We start from the raw sequence: 21,539 nt of genomic DNA on the forward strand, positions 1-21,539 counted from the left end.
TGAGTTGTAATTATCCTCGAATATTATTATTTATAATTAGGCAGTGTATATTATTTACATATTCAATTTAGTTGATTACAAATGTATGAGTTAGAATGATCGATTTGATATAAAATTTATAACCCGTTCCAGATATGGAATTATTATTAATACCATTCGGAAATCTGCATACTTGAGTTGGATAATTATGTATTTATTAATGCTAATGATTGGTAATTATGTTATATAATTATCAAGTGGAAATGCTTAATGAGGGCTTGTGGAACCAAGATTTTTTTTATTTATGGTAAATTGCATACAATTATACAAATGTTACACTGATTTACAAATTATAACGTGATATTTAAAGACAACTAGAAAATCTATATTTTTCATACAAGTTGTAGGAATGTAACATTCACCAAACAAATTAAATTTAAGAAATTGTACAATAAAATTAGCCTATTCGTTTTTACCAGCAAATAAGTATCGCACGATAAATATAAATATTTCAAATTTAACAACTAAAATTCAAATATGGTTTAAAGGAACTATTGATTATGCCATATTGATGATTTTTTGTTAAGATTTGTTGGATTAAATAAATATTGACCCTATTTAATTTTAAAACGTAATACAATTAATTTATTCGGTGACCAATTATAATATAATCATAAAATATTTTGTAAATGATTTTTAAATCTGCGTAAAAAAATCACTAACTTAGCTTTATCCAAGTCTATATCTTACGACAGAATAAATGATTTCTTGTCGATATTTGCTGGCACAAACAAATACGCCACTAAATCTTCCTTGGAACATCCTGTGGTCCTTGCCTTGGCATTTTCTAGTATGTATGGGTAATAGGTAGTTTTGCTCATGGGTACGAATATTTAGATGTGCAAAAATTGGTAGTTCTAGTAATGTATGTGTGTATGTTTTATGGCACAACACCCTTTCTGAAGTGACTCCGATAAATGGCTAAGCGGTGCAGAAGCAGAATCGGATTTTCTCAATGGGATTTTTTGGAGATTTTAAAAATATGCTGGTTTTGTAATAATGATCATTTCTGTTAGATAGGTAATTTAAAATAACAGAAATAATTTATGATTGATTTTCAATATTTGTTTTCACAAAACATCCCATAAATTTGAATAACATATACAAACCGGATGTTCTATAAAATATTAAAAATTAGACAATACCCATACTATGTTATATGAAACAGATTTAACTTTTTTATGCTTGAATATTTGTTAAAAGAAAATTTTCTCAAGAGTGATTATCTATTCTTAAAATTGTTACCGCTCACATTTTGTTGATATTTATCTATTAAAGACTTACAAGTTTTTTTAAATAGAAATGCTTGTTATAATTCTTCAAGTTCGTCTCTATATTCGGATACTAGCATGTACCTAGGTCTGATTGAAAATAGCAGCCTCAGGGGAGCCGTGAGAGAAAAGAGAGTATCTTTTTCCGCACAACTATACCAGGTGTAAAATACTTACAATGGAAAACGGCGAAAAACCAATATCTTATATGGTCCCTCTTATATACCTATCAAACCGATGGTCCAGCCTTTTCTGTAGGCAAGGTTTCGAAATGCATTCGAATATATTAGCTCGGAGCAGGTAGACAATTCACATACACATATACATACACACACACACACACACACATATATATATATATATATATATATATATATATACCTGCACAGACATTGAACATAAATGAATAAACAAATCAATACAATCTTTATAAGCAAATAATCCTTATACACGCCAAAAATTGTAAGAAACTATTAAATAATTAATTTTTATATTACTTGACAAATATTATACTTCCATAAACAAAATATTGATACTTATACAAATAAAAGTGGTCAAATTGTTAAACTGTTCAAACTGTTATTTTAAATTTCATGAAATGGTTGTAAGCGATTATATTGTCTAAACACGATTCAATATTAAATACAAAAATATGTTATCAATAGTTTTTATACATAATCAAATATGTTACTGGAAAACAAATAAAATCGGTATCACATTACATACAAATTGTAAATTTATGTAAAAGTGTATTTTTATTGTAAGACTATGCAAAAACAATTTTCATTACTTCAACTAAAATAAGTCTAATTTTAGTGCATTTGCTTATTATTATTTTTAACGTACAGAAAAATTCAGCTGCATAATGCACTATTGGGCCAATTCTGCCGTAAAACCGGCCAATAATATGCCAAAACTATATTACGTTCCAGTTTTCATACAAAGTTGCACAAAATACTCCCAAAATGCTTTGTATTTGCTGTACAATCAAACGTTTTACACATAAAATGCAACTTCACTCATATATTATTAAACCACATCACAAAGATCAAGTCATGATAACATCGTTTTTTGACGTTTGTGCGTTTTCGAGGTTAGGATTTCTTTCTAAAACGACTGACTGCACAACAACAATATGACCTTTGCATGACATTTATTACAATTTTGTATGAAAACTGCTCCATAGTATAGCCTTGCCATAACATTGGTCTATTTTACGATAAAATTGCCCCCTAAATCAATTATCAGTAAAAAACAAGAACGACAGTTCTTTACATTGATGTTTACAGTTAGGTCAACGTAGAATTTTACTAATTAGTAAAATAAAGCTAGGCAATTACATAGTTTTATTCTAATTTTTTGCCTGATTATTATGATGTTCAGTGACTCTGTTTTTAAGCTTTAAACTTTGTATCATTTCTGATGAAAATTCTGCATATTTTCTCTAAAGCTCTACTATAGCTGACAATAAGTATTTTTATGCTCATTTTTATCATTATTTTTACTATCGCACTGTATTAAAAATGAGGTTCAGAATACTGATTTAAACTGCACTCTACATAGTATTCGAATGCTTGCTTAAATATTTCAATTTCACTTAGACATTCTTATGGACTTATTTGTGGCCAATTCAGAAATTTTATCGCCAAGTGCAAAATATGTGATATTTTACCTAAAAGCTAAAACTTCATGTTCAGTGCAATGTCAAATACCTATATGTGCGCTCAGTGAAATCTTTTCCGAGATTTATGCATTCGGCCCGAGGTTTTGAATGCTCTAGCGATTGTGATTTACTGGCGTCTACTAAAACTTGAGAAGCGAGTTTCTCAGAGAATTCGAGATTGCCTTAGATTCTCTTTAGATATCGTTGATGTGACTGCTCGCCCAGAAATGGAATTTTGTTTTGCTCGCATGCAAGAAACTATATTGCCCGCAAAATACTTTACACAAACAGCATTGTCATAAGTCTAATGAAATCTATAAATGCAGAGACGTGAATGAAAATCGAAAAGCGGAAATTGACCAATGAAACCAAGGCAGAAATTTAAATTTTTGTTATTCGCTAACATAAACGGCGAAAGGAAACATAATAGTATTTATTTCTTTTACATTCACATCACATTATTAACTTCCCTTAGGGTGAGTTATTGTAATAGTCCAAAAATTAAAGTTGAAATTTTTGCATATCTTCACGTTTTTTGGTTTTGGCATACCTGAGAAAAATGAATGTGTATGTATGTATGTATGAGGAGAAGTGCTGATTAGATTTTCACAAAGGCAGGTCTAGTCGTTACGAAGATATGCAAAAAGTGGCTGTTTTTGAGAGCACTAATCATCCGATTTGAATGATTCATAAAACTTTCTGCTTGTGTTGACAAAATGATTTCTTGTTTAATTTTCAAAAAAAAAGTTTAACTAAATTTTATTCTTCGAATGTTTCATTATGTTACGGGAGCAATCTTCCAACAATTTGCTTTAAGGCACGATACCATAAACACTATTTTTATTATTTTTTGAATAATATCATTTTACAAGAATAACATGAATATATTTATATAAATTTAATAAAATTAGGCTGTCTAATAAAATAATCAAAACAAAAGGTTAACGTGAATGTTAAGTATTAATACTGTTGATTATTACAAAGATTTTATTCCATAGTCATAAAATTATTAATTAATTATTTTTTGTCGGGCATTTTATTTATCACTTTTTTACAAAACAAAATGCTTAATAAGAAATACTATAAAATTTGCAAAAATAATTTATTATTACTAAACATTGAACCACCGTTAGTTTTGAATTTAATAATATTTAATAAACTTTTCTATAAAATAACTGATTCTAAATACTACATATTATACCAGATTTCAGATGCATTATTTTGGTAAATAATATTGATAGTTAAAGTAAAGTACAACATACAAATAAACAAATATTATATATATATATATATATATATATTAAAAAAATACAATTTATTATCGAAATTTGTTTATTTATGGTTGATTTATGCACTACCTGCATTATATAATTTCCTTAATTTTATTATTGATATTTTAAATAGCAATCAAAATATGTAATACAATTTGACTGTTATGAGAAAAATGAAATAAAGCTAATATTATTTAAAAACTATATATAAAATATTCCAGAAATTCAATTAAGGCATAGCTAACATCTCATATGTATTCTTATAGCTGGCCATAGTAACCAATTTGAAAGATTCTCATTTTTGATACATATATTTGATCATTTACAAGTACTGTTTCTGGTTTTAATTTTTATGCCTACTAATAATATAAGAATAATAATAAGAATAGATATAAGAATAATAATGAGAATATTGGCAGAAAGTAAACAAATTAGCAAACATCACCAAAAATTGAATAGCAAATTCTAAATAGAAATTAAAAAAATCATAAAATAATTATAAATATTATGTTATTGATTCAAATGTGATATTAAATATATGAATGTAGATTTATTAAAATCATATTTTTACTTTATCGTTGGCATCTGACCTGCTATCGAAAATTGTCTATTGATAGTTGACTATAATTACCTTAATTCCTTATTGATATTTTAAGTAGCAATCAAAATAATACAATTTTAAAGCTGTTATGAGAAAAATGGAATAAAGCTAATACTATTTAAAAGTATATATATATATATATATATATATATATATATATAAATTATTCCAGAAATTTAATTTAAGCATAGATAATATCTTATGTTGTTCTTATAGTTGACATTAGTAACTAATTTGATTGATCCTCAATTTTTGATACATTTATATGTACATATACCAGAACTGTTTCTGGTTTTAATTATAAGGCTTACTAATAATATATGAATAATAATAAGAACATAATAATAATATAAAAATAATAATGAGAATATTGGCAGAAAGTTAACATTAGCAAACATCACCAAAATTGAATAGCAAATTCTAAATAAAAATTAAAAACTTCATAAAATAATTATAAATATTATGTTATTGATTCAAATGTGAAATTAAATATTTGAATATAGATTTATTAAAATAATATTTCCACTTTATCGTTGGCATCTGACCTACTATCCCACATTCCCATATGTGCAACTCGGAATTAAGCGCGTGCAAAACACTCTAGGAAAATTCATTTGAACAACGCAAACATTTGAGCATTATTTACGATATTTCATAGTGGTTTTTACAATAGAATGTATATATTTTTCTAGCGAAGCTTTCTTAGCGCCATTATAATATGTTTTCCTTGATATTATATATATCACTGAAAATCCGCGCTGAGTAAAAACTCGAGCAGAGCAACACACGAGACCTCTCGTGTATACTGACGTCTAAAGTGCAATCTATCAAATTTTTCTTGCTAATAGTTTTTATGAGCTCTCTGTCGACATAGAATACAGGAGGAGGAATTTCGAGTTTGTTTCCTCATGTGGCAACACTCACTTGCCTCGGACTAAACATTAAAGATACATCTTGTGAATAGAATACGAGACCACTTTGCGAATAGAATAATGCTAATGTATTTGCCATATATGTTTACATCCTTCTTTAAGATGTGTATACATTCACGCACACGCATATATTTATATTAGATTGATGTCTTTTGGATATGTATTTGTTGTATCAAGCATCGGACAAAAAATCTCGTATAGCAAATCTAAAAACCTAAAAACTTTTTCTAGATAATTCTAAGTTTAAAAATATTCACATTACAACTCATTCATTTCTATTTATTTTACTATAAAATTTACAACTGATATAGTCTAGTCTACTAGACTACACTACACTCTTTGGTGATCTAATAATTCTAAAAATAATATATTTAGTTAAATGATATGTAAATGATATTTATAGAAGTAGACAGTGCTATTTTTACTTCAAATACAGAATACAATTCAATGTAGGATTAGAAACAAAGTAGAGAAAAAAAAAGTGAAAATAGATATGAAATTAAATTTCATCTGCGCGTTGCCTCCTTGGGATGTTCTCAGCCAAAAGATTTTTTGCCAGTTGATTTATAAATGCAGAGGGATGTTTTTTCAAGACAACAATTTATTTTTATTACTAATGAGTAACCGTTTAGAATAGATGTATATTGAAAATGTACCCAAAATTACTGAATGCATTTGTATAAGACAGATTGTAATTAATAAAAAAAAATGTAAAAAAAAGGATTTGGATGGGGATTCATGTCTGATTTTCATTATATTTTTAAGTTTTATTTGATTTTTTTTTTGCATTTCGAACTAGATTTTAAAATATAAAGAAAAACAATATAATCTATTGTCAATGTCTTTCCCTTAACTCTAGACATTCCACTTTCTACTCCTGAGTATTCTACTTTTATCATTTTTATCTATTTCTTCCTTTTTTCACTTTATTCTTCAATTTATTTCATTATATAAATGTTTCATCGGTTTTTAGATTGTTTTATCATATTATTTTATAATGATCGCAATTCAATTTACAATTATCATTTTTCATAAATTAGATAAATTTTCGTATTAAATATCAAAACAATATCAGACGAAACGACGCTAACGGAACTAGAGAAATGTAGCTCGTTAAATATTAAATTGTCATTTCAGCTACAACTCTCCGAATCCCCTTTGCTTCGTGAACTGTTCAAATAGACAGAGATGTAATAGGATTAAGGTTAAAGCCATGTATTAATTATCATATTTGCAAAAAATAATAATGCAAAATACTAACTAAATGAAAATATAAGATATAAAATAGTAATTTAAATCATTGTATTAAAGTTAGAGATTAGGTTTTGATTATCTATTAAAATGTACCACTAATAGTATAGTTGATTGTCCCACTGTTATTTGAATGTGACTGTTTTCATGCAGTAATTAGATGAAGATTGGAAAAAACATAATTTTCATGGGTGAAAAATAGCAGATCGAAGTTATTTGTTATCTCTGTATAAAATAGAGATAATAAATAACTACGATCTGCTATTTTTCAGAAAGCAGAGTTAGAATTATCTCTTGTAAAATAGCTTTTTTTAGCTTAATTTACTTTTTTATTCACATTTTTATTTTTCACTCTTTTGCCAGGATAAAGTTCCTGTTAGAATTTCTTACCCCACCTAGGTGGGAACTTTTATAAATGTTAAATGAAAAAAAACTATTCAATCTAATTTAAAATTAAAAATATATCTCATAAAACAATGAAATAACGTATAAAAATGAAATTAGGCTCTCGTAAATTAAACCACAGTGCTCACAACCAAAAAACTAACAAAAAAACTCTTGTTATAGATTTTAAAATATTTACTTTTATCTCTCGATAGCAATATTGTATCTGGGTGATGGCTGGTAATACATCTTTTTCCCTATACCTTGAAATATTGTTGTTGAATTTTTTATAACTTGGCTGGTTTTCGAGATATCAGTGGTGGACCTTTTTACCCGCGGACCTTTAACCCCTTCTCTACCCATATTGAAGAAAGAAAAAAAATAGTTAAAGCAAGGTTTAACTCTAGATGCAATTATATGACTACCGATTTAAATTCAACTTTGTATATAATTTCTGATTACGTCTTGCTTTTTATTTTGGTAAACTCGTTGTGTCTTAGCAAAATACTATCCTGTCTAAACTCAGGTGGGCGTATTAATCCTAGTCCCTCCAAGTGTGGGTTACAAAGCTAATATTACATTATTCAACTCGGTGATTGTTAATACAATGGACTTTGATAGATGCGTCGCCGCTGAACGTCCGATGATTAACTTCCGCGCTCGGACCTAAAGAAAATTAAGATTACGGCTTTGGCGACATTTATTGCTACAGAAGATAAATAAATAAGATATTTTTTTGCTTTCTATAGATTAGCCGAGCTTAGATGTGGTTGCTTATTTTGTGCGATATATGACAAGATCACTTATAGCATCAACAATCTTCATTAAATTAAATTATTAATAAAAATGAAAAGGTGCTGCGTTTTCAGTTAATTTCATACTGCTGTGTTATTATGGTAACATGGATTATCACAGCAAAAAATTACATATTAGATATTTCATATTATATGACAATTTTACATAAGTTGCATTTGTGAGAAAATTCAAGAAATAACAAATATAGTCGGAGATAATCATTACCAAAATAACTATTTCCTTCAAATTTAGCTTTGCTTAGTTCATGCCTAAAAACTTTGTTATGAATTATGAAGCATTGACGTTAATAATTTTGACGTGAACTATGAACAGTAGTTGTTAAAATACTTTAAGATATGTTAAAAATATTTTACACTAGATTTAATGACTTTAAACTAAAATAATTGGGATATGATGCCCTTTTCTATTAAAAAAGGTATAAAACTTAAGATTTACAGAGTAATTTTATTTTATTTATTATTACAAATATAAGGTATTATTAAAGTAAAATTACGCCAGAATTTGAACTAATTGTGAGTGAAATGCACTATTGAAAATCATGTCCTTTATAGTTTTTTTTACTCAAAACCCAATTAAATGCGCCAATTATCAATGCAACTTCCCCGCATACTCTATTAATTTTTTGTTTAATGAGGGCCTCTCAAAAGCGTTTTAAAAATCTTAAATTCATAGTTCTTATTTCTTGTCAATGTTTTTGAGTATAATCGTAGAAATGTTATTCACGGTTACGGTTCTTAAGTTTAGGCAAACAAATTTATTTAATATCAACTACAATAACCGAAAAATTGTCATAATCTGACCAAACCTCTGGGTTGCACCTAAAAGCTCATAATTTTCAAACAACGTGAGATTTTTTTCCAGGATAGTTAAGGATAATACTATGACTCCGTCTTAGATTTACTTAGTCTAGAACGTCAAGTTTAACTTAGTCTGATCTTGGGATCAAAATGTCTCATAATTAATAACTTATTCATTTATCAACACCGTAAAAAGCAACTTCGTTCAAAAAAATTTTAAGTGTCTTGTAAAATTTCTTTATTTCTGATACTCTTGTAGACCGAAGGTAATGGTAAGTAGCTTTATACAAAGTCCATCTAAATTATAATTTATTATGTCGAAGCCAATTGTTGATAAATTTAGTACTATACTTTAATTTGAGTTTTATGATTAGCGAAATAAAACTTAAATATATCCTGACTTAATTAACTTTCCGCAGGGTAAGTTATTGTAATTGTTCAAAAATCGAAATTGAAAATTTTTACATTTCTTCTCGTTTTGAAGGTTTTTGAGCATTTTGGCATACCTCAGAAAAAAATAATGTGTGTGTGTATGTATGTATGGTTACAATTTTTTGTCGACATTTTCGGGCGCACGGATCAGTCGATTTGAATGTTTCAAAAAACATTGCTATTGATATGGAGATGTACTGATTAGTTTTTTAGGACAAAGCCAGGTCCAGCCGTTTCAAAGATACGGATCAAAAGGTGCAGAAAATAGAAATCGAGTTTTTGAGAGAACGTATCCGATTTGAATTATCCAAAAATCTTTCAATACATAATAATGGGGAGAAAGTAGTAATTAGTTTTTGGCAAAAACAGTTTTTGAGAGAACTAAGCATCCGATTTGAATGATTCAATAAACTGTCTACTTATTTTAACAAAATAATTGCCTTTGAAAAAAAATGTTTCATTGCACTCAGCTGATACCAGCTAATAATGAAATTTTTTTCAAACAATCGCACTAACGATTTTCTTTCCAAAATAATACACCACTACATTACTTCGGCTAGATATTTCTTTTCATACACAAAACGCTATCTAGTCTTTCAATCTGGAATGCTAGGCAAAACGGGGCGAGTGGCCGATATAGGAACGTCTCCTTTTTCCTTGAAAATCGGATAATGCTAGGAAGCATCGCGTGCACGTTGCGGCGCGTTCTTTCGACTTCCTTCGCTCCAACCGGATGCTCAGAGTCGTGAAGTCTTCGCGTTATCGCGTGATCAGGCGATTCCCCCAACAGCAAACGGTCTGACTATCTGACTACCAGACCGGTCCGCTTTTGAATGACTGACACCTTTAAAGGGAAATAGAGAATATCCTTGGTGAAGAGAAACGTCGTTTTTGTTCTGAATAATTTTTCGTTTGACCTTTGAAAGTACCCATATGTGGTGTAACTATCCTGCAGCTGAGTTATTTTTTTCCTATTTCGTAATGTGTCTTACTTTAGTAATACTTATATCATATTTACATTCCTCAATCGATGTTCTCACTTCTGACTGACCGGCATCCATCGAGAGAAAAAGAAAAATACAGATATATCCTATGCAGCAAGAAATGTCGTTTGTGTTCTAAATCATTTTTCGTTAAAATGCCCATGTGTACAATTATCATGCAGATGCCTAATTATTATTTTTTCGTATTTTGTAATATATCTGATTGTATAATTGTACAATATATATAATTTAGAAATCAGATTGATATTCCTTATGAAATACTTAGCTTTTGACTGTCTGACACATGCTCTAAATATATTTTGTTTGGCTCTTGAAGTTGCCCATATGTGGCAACTATAATCTATTTGAATTGTTATTATTGATTTGTTCAGTTTTGTGTTATATAATTTTAATAATTGATATCAGATTTATATTTGTTATGAAATGCTTTCACTTTTGTCTGACTGACACATTTGTGAACAGAGAATATTTTTGGTAGAAAAACGTAGTCCTTGTTCTAAAAAAAATTTTCTTTGATCTTTAAAGTGTCTATATGTAGTACAGTTGACTTATTGCTTTTAATTTCCATAATATAACTGATTTTAATAACTATGATATACTATTTACATTCCTCATAAGATTTCTCTGCTTTAGACTGACTGACACATTTGTAGGGAAATAGAGAATGTCCTTGGTGGAGAAACGTCGTTGTAATATAAAGTAGACTTTGTTTGACTATCATATCATGCAGATAACTTTGTTTTTTACTATAATAGTAATATATCTGTATTTTCAAAATATATTTTGCATTTTTCTATGTAGTTCCGTAGTCCCGACAAATTGAAGTCAAATTGATATACCTGATGATTAACACATTTAATATTTATCTCAACAACAAAATTTTAGATGTTTTTGCTGACATTTTTATTGCTTGATTGGCGAGGAATATTTTAAAAATCTAATTTAACATTTTTAAATGCTCATATGTGATAGTCGATTATAACAATAATAATATTTCTTCAATCATTAAGTTTACTAGGTTAAATATTGATTATGATTTGTCATGCATTTCCATTAAAAAGACATGTTTCTCACATATTTTTAAAATATTGTGCAATATATATTTAGGAAAAAAATCGATTTTTATCTTTTACAATAAAAAATGTAATTACATTGACGTATAAAATATGAATCAATGATTTTTTTCTGTGATATAAACATTTAATCATTCTCTAATACCTTACTTAACAGTGTTTTGATACTTTTCAAGTAATGGATAATAACAGTACAAATGAGAATTTATCTATATTTAATTCGCGCGTTTAATTGCAGTTAAAAATATATTATGTTTTAGCTTTATTTAAATTAAAATTTACTTATTTATTGCAGTTACATAAAATGTTATCTAAAATCATGCAAATATGTCTTTGTTATTTTTTATTATAAATGTTTAATTTACATAAACATTTACTCAAGAGTGAACACATGGTAATTTTTTAATAATTTCAATAAAGCTTAGTGAGACTAGTTAGCAGTTATTGTTTTTATGAAATTATGTAATTATGAAAATATTACATAAAATCTATTAAATAGATTGAGAAAAACTTTGTTGCATATAATTCAATATTAAGTATTTGCATATAATGTACAGAAATTCATGTAATACTTCTCGTTCTGAAACACATGACGGAATTGCTAACCGATGTAACGCAAAATCAATTATGTCCAACTAGTATTGCTTTTAGATAATTAAAAGAATTTATAAATACACGAATCTCTAAACTTATATATATCGCTGTTTATAAATTTTAACACTGCAAGAATTAACTAAGAAGTATATCAAAACTAAGAAGTAATATCAAAATAATTAGATATACTTTTCAGCAATCCTTGAAAACTATTTATATTTATTACCAAAACAAACGACAAAAAAATGTAGAGCTCACTAGTTACTGGTTTTAAATGAGTTATGTAGATTATGTATGAGTACATAAGCTACTCTAGAAAAAATATATTTTTACTGGTAAAATTGATAAAAGATACTTCTATCCCGTCGATTAGTTATTTTATGACTTTGATACTAATTCAAGCAGTTCCATACTGTGCGATACGGTGGAGACGCCATGTACTTTAGACACTCAAACATGTTTACAGCATTTTAATAATTATATGTATATAATATTATTAATTATTTTTCAGAAGAAGCCTCAACATAATATAGAAAGTATATTTAATAATATATTAGTTTTATTACAATTTTATTAAACTAAAACTATCATCTTAATTATTTTAAATTTGTAATTACTGCGATCAAATTATTATAAATTTTGTTGTACATGCATCAAGTTCAATTAGATAATAATTTTCAATTATATTCGACGTTGAACCAAGCGACCGGAATGCACGATCTTTGGTATTGACTTTCAAATTGCAGGGCGCGTAAATGTGAACTTGTATCAAGAGCTAACCCCAAGTTATATTAGTAAATACCCTTCAAAGTAACCCTTACTTCTTGTATGTACTTAACGAACTAACAGTGTAATTTGACGACCGTCTATTAAGTATGGTCTAAGACCACAACGCTCTGCTTTGGAATGGGTTTGTTGGAAGCGGTGAAATCAAAATCTTCTGCTTAAAATCATCATTTTAATTACATGTTTATAAGCAATGAAGGTTGAGAATTAAATACATGACATACCAACTTACTGCTGAAATATTTATCCCTGATGTCTGTGTATTTATATATATATATATATATATATATATATATATATATATATATATATATTATACCATTTGGAAATGATAATAAAATTTGCAATTGCTTACTGGAAGGACAGGATGCGCAATGCGCTTTTTATTTATATATTTCAACTGCAAATAATATAATATGCTTGTTCTATTATTTTACCCCAATTCATTGTAATAAATATTTTCCACGTGGATAGAACCAATTAAATTTGTCTGTATGGAATTATTTATATTTGTCAGTTTTATATTTTACAAATTATCAATTGACACGTTTTATTTGTAACTTAGTTTTACTATTTTGAGTAATTTTAACCTACAAAACGATGATTACCTGGTTTAATATATGACCAATTGTTATTGTCAATTGCGTAAATTCTACATTTTGCAAATCGTATTTTCTGACAAAAACATAAGTTTTCTTTTCGCGAAATTATTAATACAAAAATGATATCAAGGCATGGTTTGTGACACGTGCTTCTATATATACATGAGATATATACATTAGATCTTAACCTACTTAAACCAATATGGTCATACTTATATCTGTCCTTTATTTAGCCAGTTCAAGGGGTTGAAAGCTCACTAAATGCCATTTCCGACTTGATTTATGATAGCTTAGGCTTAGGCATCGTGCGGCCTAAAATCAATATAGAACCTACTAAACATTTGGCTGCATATAAGCACACACACACGTAGATATATACATACATATATAAGTAATTGTAAATCTGTATAATTTATATAACAATTCAAACTAATGTTCAATTCTTTTCTTTTCAGAATATCGATTATATTGTGAGGCTGAACTCTCGGTAAGTGATTTAAACTTTTAATGAAATATCTATTACTTAAAGTATGATTCTTCAGACTTGAAACTAAATGAATTTTAATAACCACATTTGTATTGGAAACCGATGCTAGAATATTTTCATACTTTTTTAAAAATATTCTTATATTCGTCATACGAAAATCACATTTTTAAATTGCATTTTATTATTTTAAGTAAATCGAACACTCAATGTCCATAAAGTTTGTATTCTCACACAAAAACTAAGAGTTTATTACTCCAATGCAATTATATACAGCGAACGCTGGCAGCGCGGCTTGAAACTTGTTCTTTCTTTCATGCAATTAACAAAGATGCACTTAACAATCCCAAAAAGTTTCTCATTGGTTCAGTTAGTATTATAGCGAGAATAGTAAAATTTAGTTATTTGAGAAATCATTTCTCGCGGAGTATTTTTCAGTGTAATATATCTTATTTTATATGATTATAAGTATTATATATTTAAGTATTATAATTATAAGTATTGATAATGGGGTAACGATTATCTCATTTTATGCTATGTTCACAAATTCGATCACAACAACAATTGCTATCTTTTTTCTATTTGAATGTGTGCTAACTATATCTCTAAAAAATTCAAAAAATACATAAAAAATCAATAATCTTTTTTCATTTGAATATAGATTGAACAAGACAAATTAACTACTCTAAAAAACTATAAAAATAGTCTAGAAAAAAAGCATCTGCACTATATATTTAAGTTTTATGTTTAATAAAATATGTCAAATAAAATATTTTGATCTTACCCCATAGGCGGGGTAAATTAGAACGACCAGGGGTCTAATAGGTCAAGCTTAAATTTAATTTAAAAGGGTAATTACAAAATAATAGCTACATTATTTAACCAAGCAACATATAAATTTTGTGGGTGCATTTTTACAAAGATAATTAGCTGTAATTAACCTTCATGGTCTATATATTATCAGAAATATTCATCAGCAGAGTTAGAATAACAATTTATTAGATTTTTGTAAAAATTCTTATTTTAAATTAATTACTTTTTTATTTGTTTTTTTCTAATTTTTATACCTTTGCCAAGTGTAAGGTCTTAGTTGGTCCTTTTTTCTTGCTACTTTCAAATATTGTTATTTTTTTAATTTTGCCTGTTTTTGAAATATTCATGGTGGACCTTTTTACGCGCGGATCTTTGAGCCCCGCTTTAATCTATTGCTCGAACTTCTGTACTTACCTTTTAAAAATTAAATTATCAACATTGGTAAAATCATTTTTACAACAGGTAATTTTAAAAATTGTTAGGATTAAATACTGTGAAAGATAGAATTTGTATCATTTATAAATAATTCGACTTGAAATTATATGTTTACTTAAAAAAATGAAATGTACCGAATTGAGCAGTATAAATGATTTTACTTCATTTGGTGAATCGAAGTAGCATATGGAAATTAGCAATAAGTAACGGAACTGACGCATCCGCAACCCGGGCAATCGAATAGGCAGCCAGTTGAGGCCGAGGTTATCCTTTGAACTATGCCGTGAGTTCTGCTAACCAATATATAACAAGCCGGCATATATTATACAAGCAATATAGCGATTAATCGGTCAATGCAAATCATGCGAGGCATCCGCTATACTCCTATAACACTGCCGAGTGCCGACTAACCTCCAGCAATCAAATATGCCGCGAGACGGGGAATTCTGGTGCACTGCCAGAACATCAAAACAATTTTGTGTCCTTAAAGTTATTGGCTTAAGAGATCCAGAGGAAGGTTAAAGGACTATAATTATAATAAGGATCAATCATACAGATAATTTAAATGGGACGTATTATCAAAAATTAAAGTTTTTTATTGTTTTCATTCACCTAATTCCAAATATAATCTTCTAAATATGATGAGAAACAATATGATAATTAACTAGAATATTCAAAGTCAATTCAGTGAAGCCTTTTTAGACAAGTTTTTTTTTGCTGTCGTTTCACATTAAAGTGAATTGATTCTATCAATAAGTTATTTTCAATTGAATACAAATTTCTCATAAAAATTTTCAAATATTATAAAGTTGTTGCAAGCAATTTGCACTCGGTCAAATTAGAACGCATACACACTGCCACGAATAATAAAGATTAGATTAGCTTGGTTAGAATAATAAAGGTATTGCCTAAGATAAGTTAAATATATATTTTTAAGTTTTCTGAAGGAACACAATTATAAATAATTAATGTACATTATAAATAATTAATTTAATTATCATGACTTTGATTTGAAACTTTTATCTATTGCATGTCTCTAATTGTAAACATTATGTAAACAACATTGCATAGAGTCTAAATTTATTAAAATTGGTACTAATAAAGGGCTGCGCTTTTAGGATATAAAACCACGTGTTTTATAATTAATAAAATTACAAATACTATAAGTTGTTAAAAACTTAACTGAATAGCTAAATATCTAGTTCTATCCACTACCTATATTATTACGTATATCAAGAAGTTCGTGCAACTTGCCTTATGGCAAAATATCACTAAGAACTATTGTTCGGACGTCTTTTCGTTTTATTATATTGGCCATGAAGGTGACAAACTTCAGGGCATTAAGCTTTGCACGGAATGGTTGCTACCCCTGGTAGAGGGGGTAGCGGAATGTTTTAATGGAACTAGTTGTTTACTTCAAAATGTAAAGGCCGCTTAACAACATGTAAATAACCAATAAAAATAAATATATCTTCTTTCATTATAACTTAGTAACAAATCAGTGATTGTAATTAGAACTGCAACAGATACATAATATACAAACAAATCAGTGTTTAATACAGTCCACAGCTACAAGGGTTAAATTATAACCTAACAACCTGAATTATCGAAGGGGAACTTAACTTCTGTAACTGCGTTCATAAAATACAACTATTTATTACATATTCTGAAATTTCACTTATGATGTTAAAAGTAATTTCTTCTTAAAACTTATCATGATCATTTCTTCAAGAACAAAATAATTTTCAAAACAAAGTTCAAAATTTTGTATGGGGGAAGGCATAATGTTATTAGAAACTTTAAGGTGAGGCTTTCCATAAAAGGTTGGGAATGACTGGCATATACGATTATAGCGTAGAAATTTTCAATCTTGGCCTTTTGTTATTCAAGTAAAATTAAATTGCTATAATTAGTAAAGTAAATTTCAATTAGGTGTATGTGACACTTTACCTTATAGCAAATTGCATGAACTTTGCGATATGTGAAAATAATCGACCTAATCAATGAGAATTGCGATTTTCAATTTTGCAATATTTCAAATTATGATGAAAAATTTTTAAAAGGTTTGCACGGTTTAGTTTTCCAAATTTTAATAAATATTTATATTATACTTTTTTCATAGGCCTTGAAGGCCTTGAGTACTTTTGAACAGCGTTTGAAATTTGAAAATGGGATCAGGTTTTGTGGCAAAACCGTGGTCAGCACATTTTGCACTTATCTGCTGATTATAAAGAAACGGCTCGGAGGACCGTCGAATGAAACTAATCAATGAGTACTTATCGAGTTTAATGGATTGGCATTTTTGAAATTGATGCAGCCGTTGGATTGACGTATTGGTGCAAATACTGAATTAATATCTCATTTACCATGATTTATTTACAGATGTCATGTTAGATCATTTTCTACTGAATTTTCCTCTTAAACTACACAATTGAACTACTTTGAGGTTTTTTATAACATTTAATTTATGCTACATGACCGCACCTTTTTAAAATAGTTCCATTTTCTGTTTTTGTTCAAATAGTATTTTATCGAAACATAATTTTCTTCCGCGTTAATATTACCGATATTGTTAAACCGGATGCGTCCATTCCGAACGGAAGCGTTGCCAATATTGGAAATTCCGTTGCGCATAATATTCCAGCGCCCCGTGCATTATCGGCTTTTGTATGAAATGTTGAATTCATTTCAGCTTTTTTTGTCAAAATAACTTTAAACGAAAATACTAGAAAACTATAGAAATGTACTGGAAATTGTCCAAAACTGATATTAATGTAGCGTTAAAGTTATAGATATTGCTAAAAAAACTTTGAATGGACTATTCTTCTATACATAAATACTATACAGGTTATTTTGCATATCAAGATTATCTAAATGTTTTGGCAAAACTTAGCAAAGATGAAGTGGTGTGTTAGGATATATATGCGTTTATGGATCATTTTTTGTGGAGAAATGTTTAACCAATTACGTTATTTCAAAACAAATCACATTCATATTTTCAATGGGTGGAATCTGTTTGTTTTTAGTGAAGGCATTTTGGTTTTGGCATAGATTAAAAGAAGTGTATAAATATATGCTGCTACTTTCTGTGGATGGTTTTTAATTTTTTTTCTTTTTCATTACTTTTTAACTTCCCGTAGAGTAAGTTATAGCAATGGGCCGAAAATCAAAAATGAAAATTTTTGCATATCTTCACGTTTCACAGGTTTCTGAACATTTTGGCATACCTCAGAAAAAAGTGATGTGTGTGTGTAAGTTTTGTATGTCCGCAGTATTTCGTCTATGTTTTTGGTCGCACGGATCAACCAATTTGGATGGTTCGAACAACATTCGATTTCTATTGATGGGAAGAATAAGTGATCTGTATTTGGCAAAGGCTGGTCGAGTTATTTTGGAGATATAGAGCTGAATGTGCAAAAATGGCAACTTTTGATAGAACTGAACATCCGATTTGAATGATTCAAGAAATTTTCTGTGATTTTTTTTTTTTTAATTTTTGTGTATCGAATATAATTTAGATTTTAGTTTTAATTCTGAATAAAGTTCAAAAGCTCACTTATAAAATTTAAATAAATAATTTCAATTTTGTAATTCATTTTATATGATTCTTACGGGAAGTTTCAGCGATTTGCCTTAAGGCACGATGCTATACACCACTAGTTAGATTCTTTGTTCGAAGCTCTGCAATATGTATACATAATTATATATAATATATATATATATATATATATATATATATATTTATATATATCTATATATATATATATATATATATATATATATATTATATATATATATATATATATATATATATATATATATGTATAATTTCAACAATAGAAGTTTGAAATTTTGACACAGCTGATATTTCCAATTTTGATGATTTTTTTAATTTAATCACTTTTCGTAGGCCTATAAGATTCTACGCTGTTCTTTAATACCGTGATTTTTATCACCATATAAAGCTTCATAAAAACTATCAAAAAGGAATTGTTTATTATTAAGACTATATGATATTTGTCACAATATAAATATACAACAAAATAGTCAAAACAATTTTTGTCAATAAATAATTACTACGAAACCGATTGACCGATCTTCACCAGAGAGCTATCAGCATGATTATTAATTAATTTTTTTTATCTGTTCTAAAAGTTTCAAAATCGGTTTGAGATTTTGGACATAACTAAGAGAATTTTTTTTGTAGTAATCTGCAAATTCTAAAAAAACTCAACCTATTTTCTCAAAATACTAACTAATCAACGCTAGTCCTTTTCGAAATTCATTGATTGGTTTTTAATTTTTTGGCAATTTTGTGAAGAACATTTTCTAATTTTGGTCTCAATCGATTCAATTACTTGAAACCTTGAGAAAATATCATATTAGCAAAACAGATCATATAAATCTTTTCTCGTGAACGTAAAAAAATACAATCTTGTCTTTTCACAACATATAATAGAAATTATTAAAAAAATCTGTTACAACTCTTTCATTCTAGAACATCATGTCACAAACCCAGAACTATCCAATTTGTTTAAATCTACCTTTACATCTCTGCATCCATAATTTTTGCAACTTGCCTCTTTGAAAAGCGACCATCGCTCTCTTATAAATATGAGATATTTGCAAAATATAAGGAGACTTTTATTAAAAGCATCTCGCATCCGGAAACCCTATTGGACACACAGTCCTATGACGTCACGCGACATGAGCGCGCGTTATTCAAAAGGTGATTGCGTCATTAATTCAAAAGGTAATTCCCATACGACATGTGTGCCACGGAGATGAATATTCCTAGTTACATGTAGGTCGGATATAGGTGTAGAGGTTGACGTTGGTAAAATTTAGAAACATAAGCAGAAGTAACGAGGAGTATGTATTTTAATAAATTTTCTACATGTCAAAAAAATAGATAAGATTTTGTATATTTTGGAGGTAATATGTGTACAAATTCGTGGAGGTGTAATATTTGATGCAGGATGAGAGTTACTTATAAAAACCATCATTGTTTTACGCTATGCCGATAGCAATTACAAATGGATAAATCGAATTAATTTTAATACTCAAATTTTTAAATTCGAAGAAGTTTATGTAATTCGGCGTAAATTAAACTATTTTTTTAGAAAAAAAAATCTTATAATAATCTTTTTCATAACTAAAAATATTTTCATACAATTGTACTGCTTACAAGTAATAATTATAAATAATTTTATATAAAAACTTTAATCATTTTCCAATATTATATTTAATTTCATATTTTATAAATTAATAAATTTATGACAAAACTAGTTATAAAGATAAATTATAGATAAAACAAATACTTATCTTTAGTTTTTCATAATAATTAATTCCATCGTTTTTAGTATCATAATTTATAAATTCTCAATGAATTTTAAAACGTATTACCAAATTTTCTGGTACTTTGATGTTTAAACTGTTTAAAATAAAATCATCATATTTATTAAAAGAGTATCTCAACTCCAGAACTATTTTTTTATCTTTATATTTATTGTAAAATTAGTCAGATAGGTATACTGGAGTGTCTCATGTATTGATCATATTTTTTCTAAATTACTGGTTTGTGTTTTTACTATTTTAATTGCTATTAACGCCATGATAATTTCTCTTTCATGTTGCTAGAAAATTTAACAGATTAGTTATGGGATTGCACGTCAAAAATTAAATTGACATTTTGAAATACGTTTTAAAATTAAATGAAAAGTCCAAAGTTTTATTATTGTTTTAAAGAATTATACAAAGTAAACGTAAAACGTCAATAGAATTAAATCAGTAAATAGTTTCAGCATCTAACAAAAAATATCTAATGATTTTTGCTCTTTTTATTGACTTAATATTTCCATATCTGATTCAGGTTTGTATGATACTATCGCCAGTTAGTCAAAAAAAAAGACAATAAAGAACTAATAAATTTCAAAAATAATTTTAACAAGTTAATGAATCATTATATTAAGTTTTATTCTTATTCTTAGGTGACACTAAAGTTATTACGCAATATACGAAATAAATGTTGATCGAATCATTCTAAACTAATTACGAAAAAGTTTGAATGTTAAACAAAGTTTTAAGAAAGATATATAATACTTATAACTATGTTTTCACTTGTTGAGGTTTAAATTGTTTCGAGTAAGTCAAAAAATATTAAAAAGAGAACTTCGAAACAAATAATAAGCTCATCTCTAGTACATACATACACCCGCACATAGTAACGCTAACAAATTCTAATAAGTATTATTCTTTTTAACAATTTTCATAAATATATTATGCAAGGTT

The 21,539-nt window shown here is 27.8% G+C and overlaps 1 long non-coding RNA gene across 1 annotated transcript in view; it reads left to right on the plus strand.

Moving 5' to 3' along the window:
* The window catches only part of LOC113363209, a 215,618-nt gene that overhangs the window by 110,324 nt on the left and 83,755 nt on the right, over window positions 1-21,539 (plus strand). The window contains exon 4 of the long non-coding RNA XR_003365874.1: window positions 13,972-14,003. This is a non-coding gene — a long non-coding RNA (uncharacterized LOC113363209). The remainder of the gene's footprint in view (window positions 1-13,971; window positions 14,004-21,539) is intronic.

The sequence above is a fragment of the Ctenocephalides felis genome, unplaced genomic scaffold (genome assembly GCF_003426905.1).
Source record: "Ctenocephalides felis isolate EL2017-DRISC unplaced genomic scaffold, ASM342690v1 CF-g0.4_SCAFFOLD_00845, whole genome shotgun sequence".
Classification (NCBI taxonomy): Eukaryota; Metazoa; Arthropoda; class Insecta; order Siphonaptera; family Pulicidae; genus Ctenocephalides; species Ctenocephalides felis.